Here is a 14,863-nt window from a genome sequence, read left to right on the forward strand (position 1 = left end):
GAAAGATGCGATTTGGGTTGTTGTGGATAGACTGACTAAGTCGGCTCACTTTATCCCCGTACGTACGGATTTTTCATTGGATAAACTAGCTAAATTGTATGTTTCTCAGATTGTGAGATTACACGGGGTATCGATTTCTGTTGTGTCGGATAGAGATCTGAGGTTCACCTCACGATTTTGGAAGAAATTTCAAGAAGCTTTGGGTACCAAGCTGCATTTTAGCACCGCTTTTCATCCACAAACCGATGGTCAATCCGAGCGGATAATTTAGACACTTGAGGATATGTTGAGATGTTGCATCCTCGAGTTCAGCGGTTCATGGGAACGGTATTTACCTTTGATTGAATTCGCTTACAACAACAGTTTTCAATCAAGTATTAAGATGGCACCTTACGAGGCTTTGTACGGTCGTAAATGCCGTACACCATTGTTTTGGACCGAGCTCGGTGATAGTAAAATTTTCGGAGTTGATTTGATTAAAGATGCTGAACAGAAAGTAAAGGTAATCTGTGAAAGTCTGAAGGCAGCCACAGATCGTCAGAAATCGTATGCGAATTTGAAACGAAAAGACGTTGAATATCAGGTGGGAGATAAAGTGTTTCTTAAAGTTTCGCCTTGGAAAAAGATACCCAGATTTGGCCGTAAGGGCAAGTTGAGCCCGAGATTCATTGGGCCGTACGAAATCTCCGAACGAGTTGGTCCGGTTGCGTATAGATTGATTTTGCCCCCTGAACTTGAAAAGATTCACGACGTCTTTCATGTTTCGATGCTTCGACGTTATAGATCCGACCCGTCACATGTGATTAATCCCTCAGAAGTTGAAATTCAATCTGACTTGAGTTATGAAGAAGAACCGATTCGTATCCTAGCTCGTGAAGTGAAAGAGTTGCGAAACAAAAGGGTTCCGTTAGTTAAGGTGTTATGGCTCAAACACGGGATCGAGGAAGCTACTTGGGAAACCGAGAGCTCGATGAAAGAACAATACCCAAACCTATTTACCGGTAAGATTTTCGGGGACGAAAATTTCTTAAGTGGGGGAGAGTTGTGACAGCCCTAAAATGACCGTAGTCGGAAAGCGGTCTCGGGACCTCTAGACCGAGTCACCAAATTATTTGAATGTGATAATTATTGCCTAAAATATGTGAATATAAATGTGTGAAAGTTTTAAGCTTCGATTTAGTTAATTGCATGTGAATTTAGTTGATAGGACTTATGTGAGAAAATTTAGAAATGTGCTAGGCAAATGCAAGTGGCCTAATAGTGCATGTAATCAAAGGGGTGGACTTGCATGTCAATTTCCCCCCATTTAAGTACTAGTGGCCGGCCATGACAAGGGATGATGGGCAAAACATGTCATGAAACATGTTGTGTTAATGGAAAAATAAAATAAGAAGCATGGGCAAAAGATGTCATGAAACATGTGTTAATGGAAAAATAAAATAAGAAGCATGGGCAAAACATGTCATGAAACATGTTGTGTTAATGGAAGAATAAAATAAGAAGCATGGGCAATAAACTAATAAGAAATTGAAGGAAGAAAACAAAGAGAAAAAAATGTGTTCATCATTCTCATGCATGACCAAAAAAAAAAAAGAAGAGAAAAGCTCTCATGTTGTTCTTGGCCGAATAGGAGAAAGAAAAAGAAGGAAAAAGAGCTTTGAGGAAATCGGCTATGGTGGTTTGATAGACTAAGGTATGTTTGATGATGTTCCATGAGATGCATGCATGTTTTAGTAGTTAGCTTGAGTTCTAAATAGCCCATGGTTCAAATCTTTACTATGTCATGGAGATGATATTCGGCCAAGGTGGATTGGTGTTGATATCATTTGCATGCTAAAAGTGAAGCTTTGTAATGGTGCATGTGATGGTGGATTGATGATTCTTGAATCTTCTTTTTAGCATTTTTGAGTGAGACATTAAGTTCTTTGTTTAACCATGGCCAAAAATTGAAATGGTATGGTGTTGTGATGCAATCGGCCCCAACATAGACATGTATGTTCGGCCACATGAATAAGTACATAAGTTATGTGTATGTTCGGCCATAGGTAGCCTATTGATGGCTTTAGCTTGACTTAGAAAATTCGGCTAAGGGGAAATATTAGCTAGTATGTTGAATTCGATTCGTGATTTCGTACATATGTGACTCTAGTGTCTAATGTATATATGGGCTAAGTACCTTGAGCTTCTCTTTTGATGTTCGAATGAATTGTATTAAATTGCTTGATGTGATTAAAAATGCGTATGACCATTGTGTATTTGAGATAAAAGGTGGCCATATGACCTATCAAACTCCTTGTCATATTCGGCCATAAGCTAGCAAAATGAGACTTTAATGAGTTAAATTTGTTTGAATTAAGCTCAAGAGCAAAGGGGAACTAAATCCGATAAAGGGAAGGAAAAAGTGGTCGAATAGCCGTCGAAACCGTTCGACAACATCCGAGGTAAGTTCTTGAGTAATAGAGCTTAAATTATGATTTGATTAGATCATGTTTTAAGCAAATCAAAATCATGCTCCTTGTGTGTGGCTATTGAGCCAAAATTGCAAGAGTGATAAGTGTCTTGTGTTTGAGTTTTGCTAATGAAAATGAAATACGAATGTGTCATGATTTATTGTTAAATGTGCATGGTTATTCGAATGATGTCCGGGCTAAGTCCCGAAGGCTTTGTGCTAAGTGACCATATCCGGACTAAGATCCGAAGGCATTTGTGCGAGATACTAATTCCGGGCTAAGCCCGAAGGCATTTGTGCGAGTTACTAAATCCGGGTTAAGTCCCGAAGGCATTTGTGCGAGTTACTATAACCGGGCTATGACCCGAAGGCATTTGAACGAGTAGCTATATCCGGTTAAATTCCGAAGGTACGTGATTTGGGAATGAACGATCTTGCTGTAAAAATTTCAGTTAATACGCTTGTAACATCCCAACATTGAGGTATGTTTCGTATGTGCTTTGAATTAGTTGAGCCCTTACAAATAAGTATTCGCTCAGTTGATAAATGAGCTACCGGCCTTTGGCTAAGTTGATCTTTGTGTATGAATATAAGGGTTGGTAATGTGAAGTAAGTATGATACTGAAAATTTGTGCATATGAAATTATCTGTTTAGCTACATGAATGCTATACTTTTGTTGTGCTGGAATCCCTTGCTCAAAACCTACTAAGCATAAATTGCTTACTCCGTTTCTTTGTTTCTCTGTTTTATAGATTTTGGCTCGTCAGCTATCGGACTCGGGATTTTTGGAAGTCGAAGTCTCCCACACTATCAAAGCCCCCTTTTGGTACAATTTTGGTTGAACTTCGAAATGGCATGTATAGGACTACCCTTTTTGTTGTGGGTCATGGACCCTTTGGATTTGTATAATTTTGGATAGCCATGCGAAAATGGCTTATATATGTTTGAGCATAATGTTATACTCATTTGGTATGGATATGCTTAACAAGGATTGGCCATGGGAATGGTTAATCACTATCATAATTTGTGCTATTTATGCTAAAAGGGCTAGTTGAATCATGGAAACTATGAAATAGGTAAAGTCTACCTTAAAGGCAGATGCTGACAGCAGCAGTGATGTAGATTTTGAAAATCACTAAAAATAGTAGGAATGGAATTAAATAGTGAATAAATTATGCAAACGAACCTTGATGAACCTATTTTCATAGGAAAGTAACGAAACGTTCATATGAACAGTATATTATGAGATGCTAAAGTTTTCGTGAGACAGGGTCAGAACGGTTTCTGGATTCCCTGTTCTGACTTTGGAAATTCATTATAAATTAACCAGAGATAATTATAAGTCATTCGATATATTAATAGATTCCTTTTTTAGTCTAGTTTCTATAGAAACAAACGGCATCAGTATTGAAGCCCTGTACAGGGAGATATCCAAGTAGTAATGCGCAAAGGTCAGTGTAGTTGATCCCTGTAACATGGGAGACTTTGACTAATAAACTGTACTAATTGGCCCGACCAAAAATTCTAGAAAAAAATTTGTAGATGCATATATGAGTCTAGTTTCAGGGAAAAATCACGAAGCTGATTTTCGAGTTGTGAAACTCAAGATATGATTTTGAAGGTGAAATTGATGCAGTTAGCCAGCTTGCCTGGAAAATTTAAAATGGATTGTGCAAAGAAGTGATTTAAGTCTACAAACCCCTCGTGTCTGACTCCGGCGACGGACTCGGGTACGGGGTGTTACAAGCTTCCTAACTATTCCCATACTTAAGACCTGATACTTCTAGGCCCAAAATTCAGGGTGTTACAATTTCTAAGTTTTCTGAAATTTTTGTATGTTATCGGTATAGTCCCGAACCACTTCTAAAGTATGTTTAAGGCCTCGTAGGCCCTTATAAGGGACAAGGTGGTTGTATTGAATGATGTATGAGAATGAATGCTTTAGAATGATAAATGTAAGCTATATGTTGTGTATTGATCAGTAATACATTGTAACCCTATTCTAGCAGGGGATACGGGTTAGGGGTGTTACATATGTCATATAAAATCTTATTCTGTTATGAATGAAAAATATATGTGATGTTGATGGACTTACTCATTTGTGAGTTGATGATATATAACTTTATAAACATTATGGAATTTGTATAGGTTTATATTTATCCTATAAAGTTCATTATTGAAATGGAATATTATGTTTATAGTTTATATGAGCTTACTAAGCATTCATTGCTTATGTAGTTTTTTTTTTACTTTACAGATTATCTAAAGCTCGATCGACTGGAAGTTTTTCTGAGATCTATTACACTATCTAGTAGACAATTTGGTAGATTTTGAGTAATTTGACTATGGTTTACCATGGCATGTATAGGGTGTTATGTAATGGTATTATGATGCATGTGTTAATGGCGTTTTGGTATCTATAAGCTTTGAAAAGATATGTTGGCTTGGTACACCTTGACGCCTTACGCAATTATGTGATCTTGGTTAATTTAAAGTACTTGTTGATATGGATATCTTGGCATGTTAATTATGGTTTGAAATGGATACTTGTGACATGCTTTAGTTCATATTTGAGCTAGGTTAGTATGTATTAATGTGGCAATGTGCTGATGCATGTTTGAACATCCAAAGTGGTATGTGATGAATTTATCTAAATATGGTCAAGTTAAGGTATGTTTTGGAAATGGTATTGAACTATATATGTAAGATTAATATGACATAAAGTGTACATATTTAGGTAAGCTTGAATGTTGCATTTGAGGTGCCTTGTATAGTATATTGGTTGAATCATTTTGAAATATTGAATTGGTCATTTCATGTAGGTTTTGGTCATGTTTTGAAGCCTTGGTTATATGGGCAAAAGGTCTTTAAGTGAGTGCATGATTTGATGAAAGAATTGGCTTGATTTGTCACACCCCTAATCCATATTCGATACCAGAATAGGGTTACGAGGTATTACTGGACAACACATATCATTCTCATATATTTATTTTCAATATCAAAATACATTCATCTCAATCATATTGTCCCTTCTAAGGTCGTACGAAACCTTAAAACATGCTTACAAGTGGTTCGGGACTAAACCGATAACATTCACAAACTTTTAAAAACTTATAAAATTTTATTTAATTTCAGGGTCACACACTTGTGTGAACAGGCCATGTACCTCACACGGCTACCAAACACGCCCGTGTCACAGGCCGTGTGAAAATAGGGCATCCATACTGACTTGCACCACACAGCCGAGGACACATCCATGTGTCATGGCCATAGAAAAATTAGGGAGGTTATTGACTTGGGTCACACGGCCGACCACACGCCCATGTGCTAACCTGTGTGCCACACATTGCCAAAAGACACGCTTGTGTGTCTAAGCCGTGCCAAATCTATAAGGTATACTGACTTTAATTCAAAGGGTACCCCAATGAACACATGGTCGTGTATCATGACCGTGTGTCGCACATGGCTGAGACACATGCCCGTGTCCCTGCCCATGTGGACAAAAATAGGCCATTCGCAAGGCCAATTTTCCACCCTTTTCTCATGCTCACCTAGCCATCAAAATAGTATCATTTCATCACAAACATGGGCAGCCAAAACATGCCAATTCACAAACATTTCATGCCATTTCATAATCAACCATTTTACTACTTAAATGCTTATCAAAACATACTAAATCAATATGCTAAAATCATCAATCTTACATGACTACTAAATGTTTTACTCATCAAATTATCAACTATTTTATGACACAAATTGCACCATATTTCCATCTCAAAATCAAACCACAATATACAAATCTTCCAAGCATTAATACATCATCAACTAATCAACCAAATAAGAATTCACGTAGCAAAACTAATAACCATGACAAACATGCCAAAACACATAGTAGCTTGTAAACATCACATATATCACTTGACAACATATAAATCAAGCTAACTCAAATGGCCAAACACATCATCATTTACAAGCCAAATCTCATGGCTAATATTATAACTCAAAACATACCAAAATAACATTAGCTTATACATGCCATATACCATATATACAAAGCTTCAAAAGTACCAACGAGACAATCAATAGTGCAATGACGTATTCCCGATGATTCTCGAGTCTGAGCTAGCTTTGAAAATCTATAAAACATGGAAAGAACACACATGTAAGCTTCAAAAGCTTAGTAAGTCTTATACAAATAAAGTCATCACATGAACATTTACATATCAATTCAAATATGCATAACATAAATAACACATCCAAGTTCACAAACCTTTCTCAATGAATAGTTATCCATATTCACATGTAAGTTCATCAATTACTTCTCTTTACAATACTCGTATGAATCTCATACGTACCTAAGTCACTTAACTCTTTCAAATAATCTTTCTCAACTTAACTTTGCCCGTTGAACAGTTCGGAATCAATAAGGATACTCGAAAATCACATAAGCTTGTAGAATGTCGTATCCCAAATATGGTCTTACATTTCATCACATATCGGTGCCACTATCCCAGATAGGTTCTTACACGAAATCTATTAACGATGCCAATGTCCCAGACATGGTCTTACATGTAATCACATCTCAGTAACCTAATGTCATGACATTCGTATCCTATACTACTCCTAGGGTTTATACGGGACTTTCAAATGTCGTAACTTCATCGACTCATGCTCGTACTTGCTCATTCGATATCTGTAGCAATTCAATGATAATAAAACATATATAATTAAATTCAAAGCTATTTATTTTCATATGAACTTATCTCGTAGTCGGAATAAACGAATGGAATCGACTATTCGATAACTTTTGATTTCCCCCAATCTAAATCTGATTTCTTTCATTCTTGATCTATATACATTCAAAATTAATTTATTTAATCACCTATTCATTCAATTTCATCCACAAACACATATTTGGGCATTTTAGCCCTAAATTTTCACATTTCTTGCAATTTAGTCCTTATTTCACAAATACACAAAATTACACAATTCCATTTAAACACATGCTAGCCAAATTCTCCTAGTGTATATATCATGCCATATTTATCAATATTTCACATATTTAACCCTTCAATTTACATTTTTCTCAATTTAATTCCTAATTGACGTTTTTACTTAAAATCACTTTACAAAACATGTATATCAAACACCAAGCTTTCATAATTCATCAACAATCATTCAAAAGCTCAAGCATTCATCAATGGAAACTCAAAAATTCATCAAAAATTTTAAAAATTTGGGAACAGGCTAGCTAGTACACGAAGCAACGATCACAAAAACGTAAAAATCATTAAAAACCGAGCAAATAATATACCTTACTTAAAGATTATGCTAGCCGAATATCAAAGCCCTAAAATGGCTTCTTTTCGTTCTCAAATTTGGTTAACAAGGATGAAATATGATGTTATTTTAACTTTTTCTTAATTAATAATAACTTAATATACTAATTACCATTTTAACCTTAATAAATAAACATTAATAAATTATAATGCATTTCCATAAATGTCCATATCACAATCAATGGTCTAATATCAACATAATGACCTCTCATTTAATGCCTCATAAAAAATAGACACTTTTAACTTATAGCATGCTACTTTTGCATTTTACGCGATTAAGTCCTTTTTTTTCAAATTGACCTCGAATTTGTGGTCCCGAAACCACTGTTGTGGTTTAGTTAAAGCTAGGCTATTAGAACTCTCCCCTCTTAGGGATTTTCGTCCCCGAAAATCTTACTGACGAATAGGTTTGGATATTGCTTTCTCATAACATCGTCGGGTTCCCACGTAGCTTCTTCTACCCTGTGTCGATACCATAACACGTTTACTAATGCTATTTCTTAATTCTTTAACCCCACGAGCTAATATTCTGATCTGTTCTTCTTCATATGTCATATTAGACTGAATTTCAATCTCAGACGGGGAAATCACATGTGAGGGATAGGATCGATATTGTCGAAGCATCGATATGTGAAGTACGTTATGAATCTTTTCTAACTCAGGTGGCAACATCAATCTATGAGCAACTGGCCCAATACGCTCTATAATCTCATACGACCCAATGAATCTCGGACCTAACTTGCCTTTACGACCAAATCGAAGTATTTTCTTCCACGGCGATATTTTCAAAAACATGCTATCCCCAATCTGAAACTCAATATCTTTCCATTTCAAGTCCGCATATGATTTCTGTCAATCCAATACTGCTTCCAAACTATCACGGATCACTTTCACTTTTTCTTCTGTTTCTCTAATTAGATCAACCCCGTGAATCTTATTTTCACTAAGTTTAGTCCAATACAACGGTGTTCTACATTTAAGACCGTATAGAGCTTCATACGGTGCCATCTTAATACTTGATTGAAAACTATTATTATACGTGAATTCAATCAATGGCAAATACTTTTCCCACGTACCTTTGAACTCAAGAATGCAACATCTCAACATATCCTTTAGTATCTAAATAACTCGCTCGGATTGACCATCTGTCTGCTGGCAAAATGCAGTACTAAAATGTAACTTTGTACCCAGTGCATCTTGCAATTTCTTCCAAAATCTCAATGTGAATCTCGGATTTCTATCTAAAACAATAGAAACAGGTACTCCGTGTAATCTCACAATCTCGGAGATATACAACTCAGTAAGCTTGTTAAGCGAATAATCTATGCACACAAGAATCAAATGAGCTGATATTGTCAATTGATCAACAACAACCCAAATTATATCTTTCTTACTCAGAGATAAGGGCAAACCTGAAACAAAATCCATAGTCACTCTATCACGTTTCCATTCGGGAATCATAATCGATTGCAATAAACCAGACAGCACTTGATGTTCAGCTTTGACTTGCTAACAAATCAAACATTTAGAACGAACTCTGAAAAAAATAAAGTTGTTTCAAATTGTTATACATATTCGTACTTCCAGGATGAATAGGTAAACGGCTATTATGTGCTTCGTTTAAAATCATTTGAATCAACTCTGAATTTCTCGGAGCACATATTCAACCTCTGAATCTTAAATAGTCATCTGAATCAACTTGAAACTCTGAATCAGGATTCGAATCATATTGAGCTCTTTTGCTAATATTCCATTATCAACTTTTTGAGATTCATAAATTTGTTTTAGAAACAATGAGTTCGCTTTCAACTCAGCTACTATCGAGCCGTCATCAGAAAGAACTAACTGAGTTGATAAACTGTAATTTATACATATTTTTACCCCATGTTTAATACATTTTATGGATGACTTTCCACTAAAATTGGTGAATTCGATGCTCCTCATGCTTTAATTTCATGTTTTATACTTAGGAGAGCATAGGAGAGCAAAAGGAACGAGAAATGGGCTAAAAACTGAGAGAATGGGCCAAAGTACAAAATCAACACAGGCTAGACCTCCTTACATGGGCAAAGCACACGGCCGTGTCAATTTGGCAGGCTCAAACACGTCCTAAAGTAATCGAACACGAGCATGTCCCTGTCGACCCCAAGTTGAGTCCAATTTGGAAAAGGCTGATTTTGAGGGTTTTTAGGCATTCCAAAGCCTATAAATACACCCTAAAGGAGAAACAAAGAGGAGACGGAGAATAGGGGGTAAGGAATTACTCCAAGGAAGCTGATTGATCCATCTCAGAAGCCGGATTCATTATCAAGACTGAAGATCTCTCCTCAATTTTCCTTCAGAAGTTTTGGGTTTTCTTTATGTTTTGTATTCTTTATTCTTCTGAGATGTTTTATCATTTAGTTAGGAACTAAAACCCCTAAATACCTAAGGGGAATGAAACCTAAGATGAATCTTGTTATTATTTTCTGAATCGTATGATAAATATTTAACTTGTTCTTAATTATGTGTTCTTAATTCTTGTTTTGATATCCCAGGATACTGATTCAAGATAAGCTCTTATTCTGAGGAGGAATAGACCCTGCTTAAGAGTACATTTATCATAATTAAGCAGAGTTGATTGCTTGCCTAGAAATAGGGTGACAAGATTTTGCCGAATTAGGGTGAAACCTAATAAGGGGATCCATAGATTGAGTTAATGCAACCCTAGAGTGTTAGTTAGAGAAGAGTCTCGATTATGCAATCTAGGGATTAGATGCTATTATTCTTGAATAGGGATAATAACATAACTTAGGGATCTCTACGGAACAAGTTGAATGAATAAATCATCCGATTCGGAGCCAGAATAACAAGTAAAGTCTAGGTGGATTTTTCCTTAAGTATTGTCTCAAGTCAATTGATTTTCTCAAAAGCAATTCCCCAATTCTTTTCTCTGTACGTTCTTAGTTTAGATATTAGTTAATTAAAAACCTCTTTATTCTTAGGCTAAATAATAAAAAGATAATTATCACTAGTACTTTTAGTTCCTTTGGGTTCGACAATCCAGTCTTGCTAAAACTATACTACTGTTCGATAGGTACACCTGCCTACATCACGATAATTGTTAGTTCAAGAATGAGTAATTATAAATATTTAAAACCTATCAAAAAACCTCGCGATCAAGTTTTTGGCGCCGTTTTCAAGGAACTGAAATATTAGGAATGCTAAATTTTTATTACTTTAGCCATTTATTTTTCTTGCAATTTAATTTAATTTTATTTTACTTCTTTTTTCTCTTGGTAGGGTTTTATAGTTTATGACTAGAAGAAACCCGTCAGGACCATTACTTTTTGACAAAGAAATCGATCGCACAATTCATAGAAACCAAAGAGAAATAAGGCGAAGCTTAAGATACACGGAGAACGAGCAAGAAGACGATACTCAACCCCCAATCGAAGAGATGGCTGAAAACCAAGGCAATCAACTACCTCCTGCAATTGCGGCTAATCAAAATCCTGCTCCACATACTATGTATGACTATGCTAAACCTTCTTTAACAGGAACTGAGACAAGTATAGTTAGACCTGCTATTGCTGTGAATAATGTTGAACTGAAACCTAACACAATTCAGATGATATAGCAGTTTGTTCAGTTTGATGGTTTACAGGATGAGGATCCCAACACTCACTTGGCAAATTTTTTGGAGTTTTGTGACACTTTCAAAATTAATGGCATTTTTGATGATGTCATACGTCCTTGGTTGTTTCCCTTTTCATTGAGGAACAAAGCTAAACAATGGTTGAACTCGTTACCATGAGGGTCAATAACTACTTGGGAACAAATGACCGAAAAATTTTTACTAAAATATTTTTTCCCGGCTAAAAAGGCTAAGTTACGTAATGATATCTCTTCTTTTGTGCAGATGGATTTAGAAATACTCTACGATGCATAGGAGAGATACAAGGACTTACTAAGAAGGTGCCCTCACCATGGGTTACTGTAATATCCTGAATTAGGGCTTAATCGGAATAGTGGTTTCGTGACCACAAATCTGAGATAGAAATAATTATTTTATAATTATTTTGATGAATATGATATGATTGCATGATTGTGTGGAAATTTTGTGATGAAATTCTATGCCTAAAGTGCTTAAATTGAAAGTAGGGACTAAATCGAATAAGTTGCAAAATTTGCATTCTAGAAGTTTTTAGTATAAAATTGCATTGAAATATTAATTAGGAGGTCTTAAATAGCAATTTGACCAATTTCTAAGTCTATGGACAAAAATTGGACATGGAAGGAATTTTTGGAAAGTTTAGTAGTAAGGGCATTTTGGTCATTTAGTTATTAAAATGAATTAAAAACAAAATTAAAAGCCAATTTTTTTCCATCTTCTTCATTAGGCCGAAATTTCAAGGGTTATCCATAGTTAGGGTTTGTTTCAAGCTTCCAAGCTCCATAGTAAGTGATTCCAAGCCCCGTTTTTAATGTTCTTTACGTTTTTGGAATCCCGATAGCTCGATTAAGCTTATGTTAGCAATAATTCAACCTAGGGTTTATAATTGGAAAAATACCCATAGGTGAAATTTGTGTATTTTGATGTTTTATGATAGAATATGGGGTTTTAAATTATGTTAGACAACTTGTGCTACTTGGTTTTGAGTGAAAACGAGTAAAAGGGCTTAATCGACAAAAATACCTAATAGTCACAAGTATATGTTAGAGTAAGAATTTGATGTTGCCATAGAAGGGAAAAATGATCAGCATGTTATAAAACATAAGAATAAGGAATAAAGTTTAATTCCCGAGCCTAGGGGCAAAAGTGTAATTATGCAAAAGTTTAGGGGCAAAAGTGTAATTTTTCCAAAGTTCGTATTAAATGCTGTTTTGATGAATGTATGTATTAAATAAGATTAATTTGGCATTCTAGATCAAGAGAAACGAGATTCAAGTCGCGATCGAGGAAAAGAAAAGATTGTGGACTAAATTGCAAAATCTTTATATTTTGGTACCAAGGTAAGTTCATGTGTAAATAATGTAGCATAATTGTTATTTTTAAGTTATTGATGTTAATTATATGATATGCTGATTTTTATTATGAAATATATGCTTTGTGGTTATTTTCGAATAAAATGCAAATTATGTGTATTAATTGTTAAATATAAAGTACTACCGAGTATTGGTTTTGGTATTTTACGGAAGATGGCAAGGATATGTGTTCGAGGAAGATCCCGTTTGAACATTAGGAATAGATTAGGATACAAGTGACATGTCACTAGGATGGTTGAGCATCCGAACTCGTTGAGTTGAGTCCGAGTTCACTTATGGATGCGAATGTCCGAACTCGTTGAGTTGAGTCCGAGTTCGTGAAATGTAACTATGCATCCGAACTCGTTGAGTTGAGTCCGAGATCACTTATGGATGTGAACGCCCGAGCTCGTTGAGTTGAGTCCGAGTTCACTTAGGGGCGGGTTACATGATTTCTTGATTACATATGAGGCACTTATGTGCAAATTATCCGTGTATCCGAGTTGTATTCCGATGTGTTCAACGGGTGAAATTTCTAGTGAAATGGAAGAACACTTAAGATGCAAGCGACGTTTTGGTAAGTGTTGTGAAATGGACACTTTGGACAGGTATGTTTTTAACCCTCGGGTTGAAAATAGATACAACAACGATAAGGTGGTAAGATGATGAATGATGTTTAGAAATGTGATATATGTTTTGGTGATACCATGCTAAAGTTGTTTGGTATATTTGTATTGTTATGTTACTTGTTATTTACATATGAACTTACTAAGCATTTATGCTTACTCCCTCCTCTTTATTTACTATAGTTTTGAACAAGCCAGCTCGGGAATCGGGACGGGTCGAAGGTTCGATCACACTATCCAAAGGACTTTCATCTAGGAAAATGGCTTGTAAAACTTAAGTATGGCATGTATAGCAATATACTTATTTTGTGTAAATAATTTTATGATATGGCCATGATTGATTGAGAAAATGTTTGATATTGATAAGTCATGGTGATGGTTAAATTTAGATCATGTTTAATATCATGGAAGTTTAATAGGTTATCTAGTTCATAACAACTCATGAAAAGATGAAATTTGCCTTAAAACAGAATATTACTGCAGCAATGACATGAATTTGAAAAATCACTAAAAATAGTATAAATGGAATTAAATGATGAACAAGTTGTGAAATTGAAGCTTGATGAGTCTATTTTCATATGGATAAAAAAGAAACAGGCATATAAATTATACTTTATGAGATATTTGAAACCTTGTGAAACAGGGCCATAGTAATTTCTGGATCCTCTGTTCTGACTTTAAAAATTCATAATAAATTGTAAAACACTAATTAGAAGTCATTATTTATATGTACAGATTACTTATTGAGTCTAGTTTTAAGAGAAACAAACCTCGTAGTCATTGAAATTCTGTATAGATAGATATCTGATTTGAAATACACAGAGGGCAGAGCAGTCAAACCCTAAAACAGGGGAGACTTTAACTAATAAACTGTACTAATTGACCCAACCAAAAATTCTAGAAAAAAATTAATAAATATATATGAGTCTAGATTTAGGTAAAATTTACGGATCTTGATTTCGAGTTTCGTAACTCAAGATATGATTTTTCTTGTAACTATGACGCGGGTAGCTAGAAAGCTGTGAATGTAGAAACAAATGATTTGAAGTTCTTAATTTGATAAATTATGTTCGATAACCCCTCAAGCTCGACTCTGACGACGGTTTTGGGCGTGGGGGCGTTACATTTGGTGGTATCAGAGCAGGTTTAGTCGGTTCTCGGACTATGTGTTGTATGTACGGATTTTGCTATACATGCCATATGTATGAATTGTGATAGTGTGACGACTTCTAAACTTTTTAAATGATTTTTATATAGTAAATTGATCCCGATCCAGCTGTGGCAGATGAAGTAGAGAGTAATGCACCAGCTCTGGCTGAAGGGGCAGCGCCGACTGAAAACCCACCCCCTACTGTTGGTCAGGGAGGAGGAGAAAGGGATCGGGAAGCCTTTCTCCAAATGATGAGTGCATGGTACATTGAGTTCGTTCGTACGAACCCAA

The 14,863-nt window shown here is 35.5% G+C and overlaps 1 non-coding gene across 1 annotated transcript; it reads right to left on the minus strand.

Annotated features, from left to right (window-relative positions):
* Window positions 1–11,657: 11,657 nt before the first annotated feature.
* Window positions 11,658–11,764, minus strand: LOC121210594 (small nucleolar RNA R71). Its single transcript, XR_005905709.1, has one exon. It is a non-coding gene; the product is annotated as a small nucleolar RNA R71 (small nucleolar RNA).
* Window positions 11,765–14,863: the final 3,099 nt, after the last annotated feature.

Source organism: Gossypium hirsutum, chromosome A11, assembly GCF_007990345.1.
Source record: "Gossypium hirsutum isolate 1008001.06 chromosome A11, Gossypium_hirsutum_v2.1, whole genome shotgun sequence".
Classification (NCBI taxonomy): Eukaryota; Viridiplantae; Streptophyta; class Magnoliopsida; order Malvales; family Malvaceae; genus Gossypium; species Gossypium hirsutum.